This window comes from Papio anubis, chromosome 19 (genome assembly GCF_008728515.1).
Source record: "Papio anubis isolate 15944 chromosome 19, Panubis1.0, whole genome shotgun sequence".
Taxonomy (NCBI): Eukaryota; Metazoa; Chordata; class Mammalia; order Primates; family Cercopithecidae; genus Papio; species Papio anubis.
Window position 1 is genome coordinate 53,583,977 of NC_044994.1, and position 22,173 is coordinate 53,606,149.

The window sequence follows — 22,173 nt, forward strand, 5'->3', positions numbered from 1 at the left end:
GAACTATTACTTCTCATCTTCAGGTGAAGCAGACACTGCATCTACTTAGTACACATTTGTGTCAAACAATTTTCTGAACCTCCTCATGCTCTTACGCTTGATCTGAGGCCATCAGCCAGCATGGTGAGGTTTTCTGTACCCAGTCATTAGGAAACAGCTGCTTGAGTATCAGCATCAGGAAGAAGTGGACTAATTCAAGAGCAAAATTAAGATATCGTTTTCAAAGCACATTCCTGAATATGGAGATATTTTCCATGTCCACCAGTCTGAAGTAACCCACCAGAAACATAATTTGTATTCATAACTTTTTAAAATTTTTATATTTTCCTATTTATTGTCTATTTATTGGAGCATATGAGCTCCAAGAAGGGAGCATAAACTGTCCTGTTTATTACTAACAGTGCTTAAGACGTCACAGGAGCTCAATTAATATTTAACTGAATAAATGAATTTTCAGTTATAGTGTGGAATGAAAATTCACTTGTGGATGATGTCCCACAGTTGGTCAGAAGCAGTTGAAAAAATTGAGCCATCATGATACAGGCTATCAATTGGAATTTAATAGATTGCTAGACTAGATCCAGTTCAGATTGCTGACTAAGTTGTTTCACTCTTTTTCCATGTAATTTGATGGGCAATATTTAGCCAACTATTGATACACTTGATATGGAAATACTGGCACTGCCAGAACATTAGATCCAAAGTTTGTCAATTAAGTTCACAGCTTTGAAAAGGTCTCTTCGCTTCCTAGTTTCTTTTTTTTTTTTTTGAGTTTTATTATTATTATTATTATTATTATACTTTAAGTTCTAGGGTACATGTGGATAACGTGCAGGTTTGTTACATATGTATACTTGTGCCATGTTGCTGTGCTGCACCCATCAACTCGTCGGCACCCATCAACTCGTCATTTACATCAGGTATAACTCCCAATGCAATCCCTCCCCCCTACCCCCTTCCCGTGATAGGACCCGGTGTGTGATGTTCCCCTTCCTGAATCCAAGTGATCTCATTGTTCAGTTCCCACCTATGAATGAGAACATGCGGTGTTTGGTTTTCTGTTCTTGCGATAGTTTGCTAAGAATGATGGTTTCCAGTGCATCCATGTCCCTACAAAGGACACAAACTCATCCTTTTTTATGGCTGCATAGTATTCCATGGTGTATATGTGCCACATTTTCTTAATCCAGTCTGTCACTGACGGACATTTGGGTTGATTCCAAGTCTTTGCTATTGTGAATAGTGCTGCAATAAACATACGTGTGCATGTGTCTTTATAGCAGCATGATTTATAATCCTTTACTACAAGGCTACAGTAACCAAAACAGCATGGTACTGGTACCAAAACAGAGATATAGACCCATGGAACAGAACAGAGTCCTCAGAAATAATACCACACATCTACAGCCATCTGATCTTTGACAAACCTGAGAGAAAACAAGAAATGGGGAAAGGATTCCTATTTTAATAAATGGTGCTGGGAAATTACATAGCCATAAGTAGAAAGCTGAAACTGATCCTTTCCTTACTCCTTATATGAAAATTAATTCAAGATGGATTAGAGACTTAAATGCTAGACCTAATACCATAAAAACCCTAGAAGAAAACCTAGGTAATACCATTCGTGACATAGGCATGGGCAAGACTTCATGTCTAAAACACCAAAGCAAACGGCAGCAAAGCCGAAATTGACAAATGGGAATCCTCATTAACCAAAGAGCTTCTGCAAAGCAAAAAGAAACTACCATCAGAGTGAACAGGCAACTCACAGAATGGGAGAAAAATTTTGCAATCTACTTATCAGACAAAGGGCTAATATCCAGAACCTACAAAGAACTCAAAACAAATTTACAAGAAAAACAAACAACCCTATCGAAAAGTGGGCAAAGGATATGAACAGGACACTTCTCAAAAGAAGACATTCATACAGCCAACAGACACAGGAAAAATGCTCATCAACACACATCAGAGAAATGCAAATCAACCACAATGAGACACCATCTCACACCAGTTAGAATGGCAATCATTAAAAGTCAGGAAACAACAGGTGCTGGAGAGGAGGGAGAAATAGGAACACTTTTACACTGTTGGTGGGATTGTAAACTAGTTCAACCATTATGGAAAGCAGTATGGCGATTCCTCAGGGATCTAGAACTAGATGTACCATACGCTTCCTAGTTTCTATTGCCTCATTAAAAACTTCCAATGAAATCCAGTCACTTCACTTGAGATGTCCCACAAAACAACTTTTCATGACAAAATTAGTTTGGAAAACTTATATTAAAAAGCTACATCTTAAAGATACTCAATTCATGCTAACATATTAAAGACCTTTAGAAACTCAGAAAAAAATAATTTTTAATTTTTGTTAACCTCAAATCATTCAAAAATTATTTGGACACCAATCCTTTTTCTTTCAAAACCTCTTAAAATCTTTAGAGTGCTGACAAGTATTCTTCAGTGGTCCTGGACTGCGTAGTCTTTTGATTCTTCCAAAGAGTTTCCATATACCTTGAGAATATACCACAGGCAGGTCAAAAGTACTTGAAAATTTTGGCAAAATGAGGTAATTTTATTTATATTAATAAATAATAAGTAGAACAAAATAACACATTTAATAAAGAAGATATTTGCCTTTTATGAATGTCATTAAAACATTTTCTAAATTAGGCAATATAACAAAACTTGCAATAAATTCAAATAAGTCCTAGAGAAACAGTCTGTAATTTATAATAATATGAAACAACACTACAAATTCATGACAGAAATTGAGAGGAAAACACTTTAACCTGAAACTTGGAAATATACGTGGAGAATCATTGACAGATGGGGAAAAATAAAAGACACTGAGGCGGTTTCTCCCAACTCTGCTTCCCTGGTGGCCCCACCCACCCATGCCTCTTTCACATGGGACAGACCGCCTGCCTGAAGAGTCATTGTCCCCACCCTGGGCTCAGCTAGGACCCCTCCCTTTGCCCCCAGTGAGCCAGTGAGTCTGCAGATTACCTACTGTAAGGAGAGGGCCATGCTGGCCAATTTGAACCATCAGAATATCAGCAATATTGATGAGAATGAACCAATGCTTTTATAACAGCAAAAAATAAATATAAATAAAAAAATTTGAATAAAAGTATAAAAATTACACAATATGGAAAATGGCTACAACTATGCTCACAAAAGAATCTGGAGGCTTAAAAAGGATTTTTTTTTTAAAGGAAATAAGTACTCCACATAAAAAGTTTGAAAACACATAAGCAAAATCAACCAAAATATACTGGCAGGAGAGAAATAACAAATATACAAGCAGAAATTAATAAAACAAAACAAAAACTTTTATAAACATATGCAGAATTTTGTTATTTGAAAAAATAAACATATGAACTTAAAAATACAGGGAAAAGCACAAAATCACAAAATTATAATTGGTAATGAGAATGAATCATAGCAAGGAAATCAAAATAATCTGTTTCAACTCTATGGAAATGTATTTTAAAACCTGAAGTGCATGATGGTCCAGGAAAATAGAAGCTATCAGAAAAGGGAAAGGATGATTATATTAAAACAATTGATGTCTTTTGTTAGATATTCTAAGTTTATAGACATACTATAGATTTCTTGATATAGTTTGGGTGATTTTCAAAGTTTAAAAAATTTGGAAAGTCACAGAAAATAAACTATGGTATCAACAATGTTTCTTCAACTGGTAAACGAATACAATCACATCAGAACGCATTTTAACGCCATGGCTTAACTCCTAGCCAATATGTTAGCCTACAAAAGCAACTGACAGACGTAACATAGAAACAATTTGAAAGTAATGATATGGTGAAATTAGTGTTGCCTTAATTAAAAGACCAAATGCCAGCTCAAAGTTTCCTTCCTGTGGCATTATTTCCTGATTCACTGGGCTATTACTCTTACTCTTCAGCGCTCTACCGTCAGCTTCTATTTTAACACCGATCACTCTGTACTGCAATTACGCATTTTTATGTGTGTCTCAATCACTTTCCCTTGATGTTGGTGACTGTCTTCTTTAATTCTATATTCCAGGGACCTGCCACAAAATCTGACTCATTATAATCAATGGCTACTGAATTCATTAATTCATTTATTCATTCAACCAATATCTTTTAAAAAAATACTTAACAGCTTACTGGGGTATGAATAATGCACAAAGAACTTCATGTATTTAATGTATATAATTTGATGAGTTTGGACATATGGCAATTCCTATGATGTCATCACTGCAATCAAGGTAATAGACATATCTGACACCTCCAAAAGTTTCTGTTCATTTGTATTTGTTTTTCTTTTATTTTGTGGTAAGAACACTTAACATGAGATCTACCCTCTTAACACACTCTTTGAAGTACACAATACCATGATGTTAACTATAGGCACTATTTTGCACAGCAGATACTTTGAAGGTATTCATCTAGAACAACTGAAACTTTATACCTATTGACCAACTCCCTACTTTCCCCACCCCCAATCCCTGGCAACCTCAATGTGTGTGACTATTTTAGATACCTCATGTAAGTGGAATCACATAGTATTTGTACTTCTGTGACTGGGTTTTATGTCACTTGACATAATGTGCTCCAGGTTTCCCCATGCCATCTGTGACAAGAAACCCCTTTTGAATTTCAACTTTGGCTAATGAAAAAACCACAAGCCAAAGCTTGATTTCCAGTTAACACATGTCTGGGCAGTTCTCCTGGTCACCTGACAAATAGAGCTCAGACTTATTTGGGGAAAGGTGTTCATCAGAACTCCAAAAAGATTAGAAGATTATCACATCTATCATGATGTTTCGGTTACATAAAAGCGAAAGGAATGTGGTCTAGTGTCTTGTCAAGACCACCTCCAAGGAATGGCCAACATCTGAAGGTGATAGAACGGCCTCTGAAGAAATCTCCTCAAGATTGTCAATGCTTATTTTTCCACCAGGAGTTTTGCCCTTTTGCATAATAACTAATATCTTTTTTAAAAACAAAATGCCATTTTCAATATGGCTCACTTAGTCTGTCAAGAAGCGGGATGAACCCAAAAGTCCAATTTGCTTTTTCAGGGGAGGATCTTACAGGGAGATGAGCAGTGCAATGGCAATGTAACTCCCTTAGCCCTCCGGTTACTATTTCCTACAGCCCCAGGATTAGAAATAATTTTAAAAAATGTATCACCTAGATTGTGCACAGATTGAATACATTTCTACAAGTATATAGCCTCACTTATGAGGAATGTCTCTGATTCCTCAAACTCCTTTATCCAACTGGTCCAATATCCTTCCTCATTGGGGGCCCTCTAACCATAAGAGAGTTCCATGTGATTCATTAGCAAAACGACTAAACCCTACAAGAAATGTTCTTTCCAAAGTTCTGCTTAAAGCTGGAGCTGAGCCCAATGACTCACTGTTATTCTAAGTGAAAGGAACACAAGGAAGCCATCAATCTTGAGATTGCAGAGCTATTTGAGCTACCCAGGAAGCTGATGCCAGCTGAACAACATGGCATTTCCACAAAGATCTAGTCAATGCCCCCTTACCATTGCTTTCATCCTTCCTTTTATTCTTCAATTCCTGCCATCTCCTGGGTTTATCAGAAAGTTCCTCATGCAAAAAAAAAAAAAAAATTAAATGTATAATACTTTTCTTATTTTATTCATTTCATCCTAAAATACTTCCTGAGATATAAGTTTAATTTTAAAAAAGGAAAAGTAACCCTAATATAGAAATATATTATATCTTGAACAATCACAGTTCTGGAAAAAAAAGTACTCACTAAATATTTGTTGGGCAAATGTATATTAATTTTTTTGTGACTTCATCTGAGCCCTTTCTTCAGCCTTAAATAAGTAAACAAAAACAAATTTCTCTAAACTTGCCTGATATTTAAATGCTATATTTATTTGTTTGAATGAAAAAAAGAAGATAATGAGCATGACACTTGTAATCACCAACTAAGCTAGATTTGTAGGGCATATTGCCCAGAGACTACTTTATTTCACTTTGGGAATTAACCCCAGCTCAGCTGCTACCAGGAGGCATCATTGAGGGTAGCATAAAACTCTAACAGAACTTTTCTCTATGAAGGTTAACTGAGAAATCTATGAAAATATACTATCCAGCTGTGGGGCTTGATTATTTTTCAGAAAAAATAAACTCTCTAATTACTAAATTATGTAATATATATAAAAATTCAGTATATATATTTACACCTATTATTTAAAAAATGTCATTTGAAGCAAAATAATAAGAAAAGCTAATATCAAAGTTGAAAACTGTCATTTTGAAACTTGTACTATGGGTAAAACTATCTAGAGTATGTTATAAAGAGATCACTGTGGCCTCCTGGGAACTCCAGGATTGTTCCTTTTGTCAAATTTTTTCTTTCCACCCATTGGAGAAAACTCCTGTCTCTGCCCAGACCCGCACTGCATAGTGGTTTCTGGCTCTCTTCTCAGAACTTGTCCCAGGGTATATGAGGTGTGTGGAGGTTTATTGGTTCAGCCCACTCCGAATTTCTAGAAATCCAGGATTCTGTTCACCAATCAGACACCACTGAGGACTTTGCTTGGCAGCTCATCTAATTACAATGCAGGCTTTATCTATTGCAGAACTCTACATTTGATTCTGAGCTGGTAAAGATGCCTGGATACATTGAGAATAAAATATCCTAAGTTGAGTTTTACCTCACAAAAACTAAGTAAAGGATCTATAAAGACCATAACACTAAATGCCATTTATTTTTCTGGGACTTCCTTTTTCTTAATAAGGGCTTCATAGACTGGATACAGCCAGCCCTCCTGTCATTTGTAAGCAACCCTGAACCCCTATACTCTTTATTAACCTCTCCAGCCTGATCAGGCAATAACTTCATTATCTGACAAGCATTCAGAAAACATCAAAGGGCCATTGCTTTTTAACACTAGAACTTTTAAGTGTTTGACCATTTGTACATTTTTAACACAAAAACAGTTTTATGCAAATGGTTTTCTTACCGTGTGAGGGAGCTTATCTGATAGACAAGTGAAAAAGCTCATCCCCAAACAACGTCCTTGTGTTCTGTTTTAGTACGTTTTTTGTTCTTATAACAGAATGGCTGAGGTTGAGCAATTTATTAAAAAGGGCAATTTATTTATCACGGTTTTGGAGGCTGAGAAGTCCAAAACCAAGGGGCCAGCCTTGGGTGAGGGCCTTCTTTTTATGTCATTCCATAATGGAAATTGAGTGTGTGTGTGTGTGTGTGTGTGTGTGTGTGTGAGACAGAGAGAGAGAGAAGGGGGCTGAAGTCCACTTTTACAAGGAAGCCCCTCCCACAAAAACAGCATTAATCAACTCAATAGGGGATCACCTCTATGATCCAAACACCTGCCATTCGTCTCTATCACCTGAACATTTCCACACTGGGGATCAAGTTTCTAACACATGAACTTTAGAAGACACATTTAAGCCCTACTATGCTCCATAATAGTGAGCAACTGTAGCTTAGAGAGACTCACTTTGCAGTTCAAAAACTTTTCAAATTTCAGTGTTTTGTCTCAAATCATGTATTGTTTGCTCCCTTTGTAGTTTTGTGACTTTTTCCATTACACAAGGCTTAAGGGGTTAACATCTCCGTAATTTGTTTCTTGACAGAGTCTCACTTTGTCACTCAGGGTGGGGTACAATAATGCGAACACGGCTCATCACAGCCTCAACCTCCCTCACTCAAGCGATCCTCCTGCCTCAGCCCTTAAGTAGCTAGCATAATAGACGCATGCCACCACACCTGGCTAATTTTTGTATTTTTTGTAGAGATAGGGTTTCAGCATGTTGCCTAGGTTGGTCTCAAACTCCTGAGCTCAAGCAATCCACTTGCCTCCGCCTCCCAAAGTGTTGAGATTACAGGCATCAGCCACTGCATTCTGCCTTCATAGTTTCTCTATTAGTGTATTTTGCTTAAAGGAAAATAAGTGCTTAAACTATATGGTATAAAATTTGTCTGTCTTGCAATTGCAATTGTCTTTTTAGGATAGCAAATTATAAAAGCATGTGTAAGAGGCAAAACATTTGCTAGCCAAGTTCTAAGAGATGGGGCTCAAGTCCTGATTTTCTAGTGCCTTAACTTTTGGTATTACTCCAACCATTTACTTGCTAATTTTTGTCCCATTTTTCTTATGTAATGTTAGACTAGGTTATCACTAAAAAAATCCTTAATCATAATAGTCTATGAAACTCTAATATTTAGCAAATACCTTTATAGTAAAAGAAAATTATTTGTTAAGTTGTATTAACTTTTTCACACTACTATTTAATCTAGTGGTGTTGAGAGGTGAAGCCAGCTGGGCTTCTGGGTCGGGTGGGGACTTGGAGAACTTTTCTGTCTAGCTAAAGGATTGTAAACACACCAATCAGCACTCTGTGTCTAGCTAAGAGTTTGTAAATGCACCAATCAGCACTCTGTAAAAATGCACCAATCAGCACTCTGTGTCTAGCTAAAGGTTTGTAAACGCACCAGTCAGCACTCTGTAAAAACACAACAATCAGCGCTCTGTGTCTAGCTAAAGGTTTGTAAATGCACCAAGCAGCACTCTGTAAAAAGGCACCAATCAGCGCTGTCTCTAGCTAAAAGTTTATAAAAGCACCAATCAGCACTCTGTTAAAATGGACCAATCAGCACTCTGTAAAAACGGACCAATCAGCACTCTGTAAAATGGACCAATCAGTGCTCTGTAAAATGGACCAATCAGCAGGATGTGGGCAGGGCCAAATAAGGGAATAAAAGCTGGCCACCTAAACCAGCAGTGGCAACCCACTCCCAGTGTTCCACTCTGTGGAAGCTTTGTTCTATCGCTCTTGGTAATAAATTTTGCTGCTTACTCTTTAGGTCTGCACTACCTTTATGAGCTGTAATACTCACCGGGAAGGTCTGCAGCTTCACTCCTGAAGCCAACAAGACCACCAACCCACTGGGAGGAACGAACAACTCCAGACCCGCCACCTTTAAGAGCTGTAACACTCACTGTGAAGGTCTACAGCTTCACTCCTGAAGTCAGCGAGACCACGAACCCACCAGAAGTAAGAAACTCAGGGCACATCTGAACATTTGAAGGAACAAACTCTGGACACACCATCTTTAAGAACTGTAACACCCATCACAAAAGTCCGCAGCTTCATTCTTAAAGTCAGCCAGACCAAGAACCCAGCGGAAGGAACCACAATGTGATGGGCTTATTGTTTGCTGTTACACTGAAAACTTTGGCTTCTCCTTGGTCCACTACGGAATGCATGTATTAGACATTCAATAACTAAGTTGGTGAAAGAGAAGAAGAGAGAGAAAGAGAAGAATGCAAGAAAGTACGTAAACCAGCAGGCTTTCTCTCCAAAGTTGCCGGGATCTCCTAACTCATTAAACTGCAAGGCACAGACTAAATTATGTTCTGCCCCAGGAAACTCATAACTTTACAACTTGTTTTCATTGGCGCAGAATAGCCCCCACACTCTTCATCCTAGTATTTCTTTTCTCTCTTAAAATTATGGGAGTAATGTTTTCCTTCCAATACGGGTTCTCCTCTGTGCTCTTAAGCCCTGCAGTTATTCAGTATAATTGACTGCATGACAACTTGAGATAGAAGTAATGTGAGGTCAGCAATCTTGAGTCACATATCAAACTAAGAAGGTATTATGGGACAAATCACATTTTAATCAGTTGGAGCTTAGATAAATGCAGGAATATTGATAGCATTTATGGTCGGTATAACAGCCTGTGGTGTGACAGAGCAATAGCAGTTTGAAATATAGGCAGTGGATGTTAATTAATGGTAGATCATAATGGAACTCCTGTGGTATTACATGATGTCCATGTGAAATCTCTAATAATTTATAATGCTTGATGTGATCCCACAGCATGTGACAAGAAGTGTGATTATTTGTAGCTCTGCTTGATCTGCAGCATAAAATTGACTTTAGAAGCAATGGACAATGTTGCTAATACACACCCCTTCTTGCTAATACAGGCGTGTTCCTTCAAAGATGCATTTCAGCTCTTCCAGAATCAAGATATGGCTTCAAGTGCTTAAATGAAACATAATTCTACAGTGAATAAATACTATCTCACAGGAAATACATACTGTTTTCCCAGGAAACAGTAAGTTTCTTAATTGCTAGTTCATAGCTGTGTGGTCTCAGATGCTATGATTTTGAGTCCCTAATGTGCTAATTTTAGACTAATTGCATCCTTGACATCTAATTGTTCTGTTCCAAACCTGACAACCATACTGTTCTTTCAGATGCTTCCTGGGGAAGTATGAGAAGAAAGACATAAAAAGAGACTTTTACTAGCAAACTAAACAATTTAAGGATACTTAGCTCCACTCTCACAATTTATCAAAGCCTTTAAATTTCAAGAGTAGAAGCAGCGTGCCACACATTAATGATACATTTCCTCTGCATTATTAAAGTGTTTCCACCAGTGTTATGTTAGGTGAGTGACAAATGAGTCAAAAAATGCTAATTGGATTCAACTGGTCTTGTTTTTCCCACTAATTTGTACCCACAAATCAACTCTTGTTAATCTACTTGTAAATATCAGTTGCAAAAATATGAGAAGTAAATGAACAGCCCTCAAGCAAATGATGCATGCTTTTTCCAGAACCATCTTTCCATTTCCTGGCCCACTTATCCTTCTGCTGAAATAGGAGCCTGAGAATGAGGGACAGAGAATTTCAGCTGGAGTGAAGGGCTTCATTTGTCTCTTTCTATGCAAAACCAACAGACCCTTAGACCATGAAGCCAAATACAAATTTCTTTCTTTTGAAAATATCACAGGAGCAGCTGTTCCTCAGCTATTTTGAGTGGATTTTCTGAGAACAGCTTGTAGCTGCAATATTGTATATGGTAGATGGTTGGCAAGAACCTGGCTGTGGGAGGGGAGTAAGTAAAACCTAACAACCAGTGTAAGCTACAGTAACTAATAAATGAGGGTCAGGGATGGGGATAAGGGACATGCCCCCAAAGGGAAAGAGATGGATAAGGAGGTGTAATTACCCCAATGACAAAAAAAGGGTAGCATTATTTATCTAATTTGAGCCTAATCTTCCTAATTTGTTAGCACAATTTTAAGGGACAAAAGGAAGAGATTGGAGGTAAGGACAAAAGAACCACAAAGAGTAAAGGAAGAGAAATAATTTCAGATGTAAGTGAAAATTCAGGCTGCAGGGAGGCAGCAGGTAACAGCCTCTTTGCCTTCCCACTGGGTTTGATGACAGCTCAGCAGAGCAGGAGTCTGCTTATTGGTTCCACGCTGGCTTGCACATCATATCTCTGGCTGAGAGCTAATGTGTTTTGGGGCCCCTGATCGGGGTCACAGAATATCATTCCTGTGTGCAACAAGGAAGCATGGTCAGCCTGTGGATTCTGAGGGAATAGCCAGAGTGTCATCAGAACAGCATCAGCATCTGACGTCAAGCTGAGACAACAGAGATTCTAGAACTAAAGAGGTTCCCAGCAGAAGCGATTTGACATATCCCTAAAGATCCTTAATGTATCACACACTGGAGTAGCCAAGACCTCCCCACTCAGTCAGTCCTACACTGTCAAAGTCCTGGACTTTGGGCTACTAGAAAACATGTTCATGACAACCTTATGTGTTAGTCCCCAAATCCTGTGTTTTCACTCAAATACCCACTCGCCAGATCTCAGACACTTGTCACGTCAACGTCTCCAATCTAGCTTTGACCCGGATCTTCTTATAAAGAGGGCTTGGTGCTTATAATTGTTTCACTTCCTTTCATCTCAAAAATTTAGAAATAAATAACTTTCTGGCTCATGACTGTATTTGCTTTTTATTAACTCCTCACTCCTATCCTTATCTGTATCTTTGACCACATGTCGAAATTAAATTTTAAAAAATAACTTGGTAAGTTTCATAGCGCAAATAAGAGTACTCCAGTTTTCTAAAAATTTTTGAAACAGTTATGTATAGCTTACCCCAAATTAATGCATTTCCAAAATGCATAGAAAACTTGTTTCTAGTGACCTCTTAGTGACTTCTCGTGCTTTGGAAATTTGAAGGTGAGAGGATGTTTTGGTTATCATAATGGTTATGGCCACTCCGAGAATTTAATTTAAGAGTCATGTAGGGACATGGATGCAGCTGGAAACCATCATTCTCAGCAAACTATCGCAAGAACAGAAAACCAAACACCGCATGTTCTCACTCATAGGTGGGAACTGAACAATGAGAGCACTTGGACTCGGGAAGGGGAACATCACACACCGGGGCCTATCATGGGGAGGGGGAAGGAGGGAGGGATTGCATTGGGAGTTATACCTGATGTAAATGACGAGTTGATGGGTGCTGACGAGTTGATGGGTGCAGCACACCAACATGGCACAAGTATACGTATGTAACAAACCTGCACGTTATGCACATGTACCCTAGAACTTAAAAGTATAATAATAAAAAATAAAAATAAAAATAAAAATCTCAAAATAAATAAATAAATAAATAATAAATTATAGGACATATATGATGAATTAAAAAAGAAAAAAAAGAGTCATGGATACTAGATGTCCTGAAATGAACTTGCAGTCCTGCCCAACTGAAGCATTGCCCCTAACTCTTCAAGATATCCAGATATTTTACAGGACATTCTTAGCAATGAAATGCTTGTTCATAATTTACTAAAACTATAACGTGACTGTTTTAAGTGCAAGCACAAGATTTTCTTGTGTGGGTTTAACACAAATTGGCTACTCTAGGAATGCAACATTTGTGTAAATAGAGAAAAGATTGTGCTTTCTCTGGACATTTACCAGGAGTTGATTACCATTTTGTAAAACCACAACATCCCTGGAAATGCCACTCATAAAATCTGAGTTGCAATACGGTGCATCTATACCCAACTGCATCCGTAGCAATCACATTCATGGTAAACATTTGACCGCTTCCTCGGCTCTCTCAGTGTAGTCATGTCCATGCATTTGCACCTTTGAAACATATGTGATGCTGTTACAAATTACTTTGATTTCTATTTTAAATAGAATTCCAATTAAAATTTAAAATAAAATATTATGGAGACCAACTGTATAGGTTATGCTATCTATGAACTGCATATCAGGATTAAAGAAGACATATTAAAATAATAAATTTTTATTTTTTTACAAAAAAGAGGAATTAGGTGTGGCAATGTTGAGAAGCACCAGAACAATCTCTGAACAAATTAAGGAGTCAAGCATATTGTTACAAGTTTGCTGTTTCAGATCTACTCTTTTCTCTGCAATCTATATGTAGATATTCTACCTGTTGCATCACTAAATTTGTTGACTTCCAGTCTACTTCCCCTGACACACTTTCCAGGTGACAGGAAGTTAAAGGAGGGCACTCCAGAAAGAAGACCATGTAAGCTGCTCTAAACAGGAAAGTGGGTACACCTTTCTCAGTCCTAAGTTCCCGATTTTAGGATTTTTTTTTTCTCCCCAAACAGCAAGGGCTAATGAAAGGACTAGAAGGCAATTTGAATCTATGGCTCCATCATTCATGAATATAGATGGGACTAGATCAGAGCTTGGACTTGAATTAGTTGGCGAATCAGCAGATCAGCAGTGCCACAAGGATCTCCCCTTCTTTAACTTCCGAGTGCACAGATTCCTGCCAACACTTTCATAACTGAGACTTATTCTTCCTCCTGTGACTTGATTCTTGGTCTGCAACACAAATATTTCCCTCCAGCCTCTTTCAATTCTTCCCTAAAAGGAATCCCACTAGACCAATTACAGATTTATTATTAGTTATTCTCTACTTCATCTGCATGAAATTTTTCTTATTATTATGTGATTATCAATCACAAGGCAGAGAGCCTATTTCTTGGACCTCCATGGTGAGGTATGCGCCATGTGACTCTGATCAGAATCTTTTATTTAGTTCGATGCCTACTGATCTCTTTGCCACTGACCTATACTCAGGTTCCAACACTTTGCTCTTGTGCTTTACCTCTGCCTCCCCAAAGTCTGACTGATCTAAGAAACCTTTCTGGAATATAATAATTTAACTTCTATGGCTACTATTTAAAATTGACGCTTTGCCCCCTCCTCCAAAAAAGTCTGCTTCCCGGCTAGCAGATAATTCTTGCCGTTAGATGATAAAATTACCTAAATCAAAATAACATGCTCTCCTTTTCCTTTAATAGGGTGGACATATTGACACAAACACTCAACGGTGTGATCCTAATAATAAATAAGTTCCTATAGTGAAATGCATGCACTAGACATGTAGCAATTAAAACCAATTATACACCTTCCCATACTTCAATTAGTTCTAAGTAATGTGTTGTATTTGGCTTCCAATATATAATTTTTTACAGAAGTAAAACTGAATTGATCAATTGGTACTTGTTTCTTGTACTCTTTGCATTTATATTAATCATTACAAATCAATATATTGACATTTCTATTTGTAAGTAAACCTTTTGTAAGTTTAGCTGCCTTATTCCATTCCCTAGGTCCAATTAATTCTGGATACACTAGCAAAATAAAATTTATGGATAAGCAAAATTGGGAATCAGACCATAGATCTATAGATCAAGGTTCTCACCTTCAAAACTATGTAAACAACTAACTTCCAGGGCATCAAACTGCCCAGAAACAGTATGCTGTAATAGAGAAAACTTAAAACATAGTCTTCCAATACTTGGAATCAAATTCATTCCTTGACATTTATTGCTATATGACACTGAAGAACTAAGTGTTACTGAAATAGGCTAGGACTTACTTTAAATGCTTAACAGCCATATACATGCTCACATACAATTTAACTTGGAATTTACTATTTTAAATTCTTAGAAGGCACATGCACCCTACTGTTTGCACTAATATGAATGGGCTTTGTTACCAAAGCCCCAGCTTTTGAAACTAAGGAAATGTGTAAGTAAAAGATACATAACAAGGGTTTATTCTTTGGATTATATTCCACTAACTCCTATGCTACTCTGGGATGCCGACTGCTATTACGATGGAAAAAAACCATCCTAGATATTTCCTTTATGTCTGTGGTACAGCAAATGGCTAACTTCATTACCATGCCCTCCTTCTTACTTCCTATGAATTAGAATAGTGATTGCATGATACCCTAGGTCTTGCCCATGAACATAAGGCCTACAGGCCATTTTGTTGTGTAGCAGCTGCTCTACTCCCTCACTTCAGCAGAAACTACAAAAGTGACCTATATGGAAACATCTACCCTAACTACTAGGGGCACTAGCACCAGAGATTCGTGCTCTATACTTTAGCTGACTTCCAGTGCACCAGAGTCTTTTTTGTTATTTTTATGGTGGACACTACAGAGGCCTGATGCGGGCCCATGGAGCGCCATGACAAGAAGAGAGGGATGTCAGGTGGCACTCAGAGTCTACCAAGCCACCACAAGCTATGTTAGATTTCTGCTTGAAATATGTGTAAAACTTTTAGCTAAAAGTAATAAACCTTTTGTATTATTTAAGTAACAGAGAGTTGGTATTATTGTGTTTGCTTTTGGCAAATCCCTAGATCTTGGGATAGAAGGAATTGATCAATTACTGTCGACACTTTTAGGTCTTCATTTTTGCAGAAATACCCCTAAGACTCCTCAGTTAAAACAGGTATAAGATTCTCAATCTCATAAGGTTGCTGTGAAAGTGAAACATAACTTATATAAAGGAATTTTTACCTAATAGAAATTCAAGACATGATAGTTTTTGAACACATTAGAAATCCGAACTAGCCAGGACTTAGTGAGGGGAAATCTATGATTCATTCCAACAGCCACATACTTGTGAATAATATTCATTTGTTGCCAAGTTTGCATTATGGGGACTTTTCAAAGACTATTAAGATAAGACAAATTATAAGTTTCTTGTGAATCATAATTTTCTACATTCACAAATCTAGCATATTTTGCTAGATTGAAGAAAACTTCCAAAAAAATTGATGATACATGAGAGTTTATATTCCAAATTGGGTTAGAATAAATGGAATTCATGATATTCCATGGTAATAAAACTGCTGTACTATTGAGTTAATATATATTGGGGCCATCTTTTAACAGGTTTAATAGACTATCAGGATGCAGGAGGGAACATACTTTGAACTATGTGGCTTTAACAACTGTGTACAATAGGAGGCATTCACAAAAGAGTGTCTAGGTAAATGTTGAACTTCTCTCTACTACTTCATCATGTTTACTGACCTTTAGCATGTAAAAAAAAAAAAAAAAAAATAAGAAAGAAAGAAAGAAAGAAAGAAAGAAAGAACGAACGAACTTGAGTAAGCAAATCCTGTGCATATACATACCAAACCCATGCAAAGAAACAGTTGTTGGTTACTTTGCTATGATTGTTTTAAGATGAGCTTTCATTACCCAGCCATCCCATTACTGGGTATACACCCAAAGGATTATAAATCATGCTGCTATAAAGACACATGCACACGTATGTTTATTGCGGCACTATTCACGATAGCAAACACTTGGAATCAACCCAAGTGTCCATCAGTGACAGACTGGATTAAGAAAATGTGGCACATATACACCATGGAATACTATGCAGCCATAAAAAAGGATGAGTTTGTGTCCTTTGTAGGGACATGGATGCAGCTGGAAACCATCATTCTTAGCAAACTATCGCAAGAACAGAAAACCAAACACCGCATGTTCTCACTCATAGGTGGGAAGTGAACAATGAGATCACTTGGACTCGGGAAGGGGAACATCACACACCGGGGCCTATCATGGGGGCTGTGGGGGAGGGATTGCATTGGGAGTTATACCTGATGTAAATGACGAGTTGATGGGTGCTGACAAGTTGATGGGTGCAGCACAGCAACATGGCACAAGTATACATATGTAACAAACCTGCACGTTATGCACATGTTCCCTAAAACTTAAAGTATAATAATAATAATAAATAAATAAATAAATAAAGGAAATATAGGGGAAAATCCTGCAGTGGGCAATCTCTAAGGAACAGCATTAAACTCCAGCCAGAACTGTAATATGATGTCCATCAATCTGTGAAACCTTTATGTTGTGCTACATTTAAAGGTGAAAACCTTTTAAAAAATGTCCTTGAAGAAGGATTTTAGGATAAGACACCTTCTTTGGGGGAAGATTAAAATACAAAATAACTCATCTCAGATCTTACACATTGCTTATTTTTTAAAAAGAGAAATTATTAGAACTAAACTAGACTCTTCACCTACCACATCAACTCTTAAAGAGGATCCTCATTTTCAGTAATGTTAGAAATCTGACAGCCTGACATGCATAATGAAAGAGAGAACAAACTATGAAGAGATACAATAGATGAATTTTAAGAGACTGAAGGAACCCATTTATTTTATACAGAATTAAGTGCAATGTCAGAACAAGAGCTATTCGAATGGATAAACATTGTGAGATAAAAATCTAACGAGATTCAGATATGAGGAATTAAGTAAGGAAATACATTTGGAGATGCATAGTTCTTTGTAATTATAAAAAGTGAAATTTATTTGAGCTGTGCCTTCAGACATATTACATGAAATAATTGTAATATGCTAGGGCCATGAAATAAGCTAATGACTTGTTACATTTTTTAAAATGTGAGTAGAGGTAGGGGAGGGCAATAATCACTACTAAAAGGGATGCAAAGAGTAGGTCTGCAGGACTTGGAACTAAGTGAAACTCCTAATCGATGGAATTAGCCATCTGTAGGAAAGAACATAAGATATTTTGTAAATACATGTTGTAGAAAAGTCTATGAAAACACAAAATCAAACAAGATAATAAAAGGGGCATAATGGGTTCCAGCTAAGGGAACTGGAAAAATGTCCCAAATTCCTCTACTTTTTAAATACAGTTTTTTTTTCTTACACAAAGTTTGGGATAAATGCCGGATGAAATCCAGAAAAAAGATGGTGCCACAGAACAAGGATTGATCAGTCTGTCTCTGATACACATTTGGAGAGGGGGCGTGAACTGGGAGACTCGAGCATTTGATGAGTCACCACAAGTAACAAAGCCATTATTATCTTCTGAATAACGTTTTGCTTTGCCTTCAGGTTTAGCACTACACTTCTGGCTATAATTGCCCTCTTCTATAGACAGGCAGACAATACCTAACCAATGTACACACATTTCCAGCCCACTGGCATTTATTTTTCTCATTATTTGTAAGCTATATGGATTCTGGTTAAAAGGGAAACAATCTTGTCCACTCACATTCTAAGTCAACATTGTCTGTAGTCATAATAACATGAGAATTTATCGATACAGTTGAAAACATTTTAAATTAAAGGTCATAAGTTCATTTTAAAAATCTGCCCTTAATAATGTAGTGCTAGCCTCTCTAGTTTTTGTCTGAAATTGTTGTTTTAGCCAAAAACCTGCCTACAATAAAGGAAGTCCTTAAACTGTACATCATCTATTACAAAGCAATCACCATAAGGGATATGAAATCGAACAGGGCATTTTTGATACCCAGAAACTTATGGCTACATGAAAAGTTAAAAGAAACATCTATTTTATAAGAATTTGGGCTGGGTGCAGTAGCTAACTCCTGTAATCCCAGCACTTCGGGAGGCCGAGGCAGGCGGATCACCTGAAGTCAGGAGTTTAAAAACAGCCTGGCCAACGTGATGAAACCTTGCCTCTACAAAAAATACAAAAACTTAGCTGGGTGTGGTTGTGGGTGCCTGTAATACTAGTTACTCAGGAGGCTGAGGCATGAGAATTGCTTGAACCTGGGAGGTGAAGGTTGCAGTGAACTGAGATCACACCATTGCACTGTAGCCTGGGCAACAGAGTGAGACTCCGTCTCAAAAAATAAAATAAAATTCAATAATAAATAATAAATAAATAAACAAACAAATAAATAAATAAATAAATAAAAATTTAAAGACAAACAAAAATAGTGCAAGAAGTGCGTGATTAAAAGACAAACTAATTGTAAGTGGTATGAAGTGGGAAGTAAGATTTAAAATCTTCAGTATGAACTTGGAAAGTTTGAGAGGATATAATTTACAGTTGAATTTCTCATTGGGATACACAAAAGGTAAATTATGGAATGCAGGAGAGTATATAGTTACATGGACATATTGCATACTGGTGGAATCTGGGCTTTAGTGTAACCATCAGGCAGATACTGTACATTGCATTTAATAAGTCATTTCTTATCTCTCATACTCCTCCCATTCTCCCACCCTTCCGAATTGCCAGTGTCTATTATTCTACACTCTATGTGCACTTGTACACATTATTTACTCCCAGTTACAAGTGAGAACTTGTGATATTTGACTTTCTGTTTCTGAGTTATTTCTCTTAAGATAACGGCCTCCAGTTCCATCCACGTTGCTACAGAAGATATGATTTTTCTTTTTTATAGCTGAGTTTTATTTCATTGTATGTACATACTTATACCACATTTTCTTTATCCAATCATCTGTTAATGGACACTTACGTTGATTCCAGATCTTTGCTATTGTGAATAGTGCTACAGTGAAAATACTAATGCAGGTATCTTTTTTTTTTTTAATTTAATTTTTTTTATTTATTTGTTTTTTTTTATTATTATACTTTAAGTTCTAGGGTACATGTGGATAACGTGCAGGTTTGTTACCTATGTATACCTGTGCCATGTTGGCATGCTGCACCCATCAACTCATCATTTACATCAGGTATAACTCCCAATGCGATCCCTCCCCCCACCCCACCCGTGATAGGCCCCAGTGTGTGATGTTCCCCTTCACGACTCCAAGTGATCTCATTGTTCACTTCCCACCTATGAGTGAGAACATGCGGTGTTTGGTTTTCTGTTCTTGCGATAGTTTGCTAAGAATGATGGTTTCCAGCTGCATCCATGTCCCTACAAAGGACACAAACTCATCCTTTTTTATGGCTGCATAGTATTCCATGGTGTATATGTGCCACATTTTCTTAATCCAGTCTGTCACTGATGGACATTTGGGTTGATTCCAAGTGTTTGCTATTGTGAATAGTGCCGCAATAAACATACGTGTGCATGTGTCTTTATAGCAGCATGATTTATAATCCTTTGGGTATATACCCAGTAATGGGATGGCTGGGTCATATGGTACTTCTAGTTCTAGATCCCTGAGGAATCGCCATACTGTTTTCCATAATGGTTGAACTAGTTTACAATCCCACCAACAGTGTAAAAGCGTTCCTATTTCTCCACATCCTCTCCAGCACCTGTTGTTTCCTGACTTTTTAATGATCGCCATTCTAACTGGTGTGAGATGGTATCTCATTGTGGTTTTGATTTGCATTTCTCTGATGGCTAGTGATGATGAGCATTTTTTCATGTGTCTGTTGGCTGCATGAATATCTTCTTTTGAGAACTGTCTGTTCATATCCTTTGCCCACTTTTCGATGGGGTTGTTTGTTTTTTTCTTGTAAATTTGTTTGAGTTCTTTGTAGGTTCTGGATATTAGCCCTTTTGTCAGATGAGTAGATTGCAAAAATTTTCTCCCATTCTGTAGGTTGCCTGTTCACTCTGATGGTAGTTTCTTTTGCTGTGCAGAAGCTCTTTAGTTTAATGAGATCCCATTTGTCAATTTTGGCTTTTCTTGCCATTGCTTTTGGTGTTTTAGACATGAAGTCCTTGCCCATGCCTATGTCCTGAATGATATTACCTAGGTTTTCTTCTAGGGTTTTTATAGTATTAGGTCTAACATTTAAGTCTTTAATCCATCTTGAATTAATTTTCGTATAAGGAGTAAGGAAAGGATCCAGTTTCAGCTTTCTACTTATGGCTAGCCAATTTTCCCAGCACCATTTATTAAATAGGAAATCCTTTCCCCATTTCTTGTTTTTCTCAGGTTTGTCAAAGATCAGATGGCTGTAGATGTGTAGTATTATTTCTGAGGACTCTGTTCTGTTCCATGGGTCTATATCTCTGTTTTGGTACCAGTACCATGCTGTTTTGGTTACTGTAGCCTTGTAGTATAGTTTGAAGTCAGGTAGCGTGATGCCTCCAGCTTTGTCCTTTTGACTTAGGATTGTCTTGGAGATGCGGGCTCTTTTTTGGTTCCATATGAACTTTAAAGCAGTTTTTTCCAATTCTGTGAAGAAACTCATTGGTAGCTTGATGGGGATGGCATTGAATCTATAAATAACCTTGGGCAGTATGGCCATTTTCACGATATTGATTCTTCCTATCCATGAGCATGGTATGTTCTTCCATTTGTTTGTGTCCTCTTTTATTTCACTGAGCAGTGGTTTGTAGTTCTCCTTGAAGAGGTCCTTTACATCCCTTGTAAGTTGGATTCCTAGGTATTTTATTCTCTTTGAAGCAATTGTGAATGGAAGTTCATTCCTGATTTGGCTCTCTGTTTGTCTGTTACTGGTGTATAAGAATGCTTGTGATTTTTGCACATTAACTTTGTATCCTGAGACTTTGCTGAAGTTTCTTATCAGCTTAAGGAGATTTTAGGCTGAGATAATGGGGTTTTCGAAATATACAATCATGTCATCTGCAAACAGGGACAATTTGACTTCTTCTTTTCCTAACTGAATACCCTTGATTTCTTTCTCTTGCCTGATTGCCTTAGCCAGAACTTCCACCACTATGTTGAACAGGAGTGGTGAGAGAGGGCATCCCTGTGTTGTGCCAGTTTTCAAAGGGAATTTTTCCAGTTTTTGCCCATTCAGTATGATATTGGCTGTGGGTTTGTCATAAATAGCTCTTATGATTTTGAGATACATTCCATCAATACCGAATTTATTGAGCGTTTTTAGCATGAAGGGCTGTTGAATTTTGTCAAAAGCCTTTTCTGCATCTATTGAGATAATCATGTGGTTCTTGTCTTTGGTTCTGTTTATATGCTGGATTAAGTTATTGACTTGTGTATGTTGAACCAGCCTTGCATTCCAGGGATGAAGCCTACTTGATCATGGTGGATAAGCTTTTTGATGTGCTGCTGGATCCGGTTTGCCAGTATTTTATTGAGGATTTTTGCATCAATGTGCATCAGGGATATTGGTCTAAAATTCTCTTTTTTTGTTGTGTTTCTGCCAGGCTTTGTTATCAGGATGATGTTGGCCTCATAAAATGAGTTAGGGAGGACTCCCTCTTTTTCTATTGATTGGAATAGTTTCAGAAGGAATGGTACCAGCTCCTCCTTGTACCTCTGGTAGAATTCAGCTGTGAATCCATCTGGTC

General features: G+C 37.4%; 1 long non-coding RNA gene across 1 annotated transcript in view; it reads right to left on the reverse strand.

The window, feature by feature from the left end:
• Positions 1 to 22,173, reverse strand: part of LOC110740426 — a 58,592-nt gene that overhangs the window by 3,578 nt on the left and 32,841 nt on the right. Inside the window, exon 5 of the long non-coding RNA XR_004180094.1 lies at positions 5,545 to 5,608. This is a non-coding gene — a long non-coding RNA (uncharacterized LOC110740426). The remainder of the gene's footprint in view (positions 1 to 5,544; positions 5,609 to 22,173) is intronic.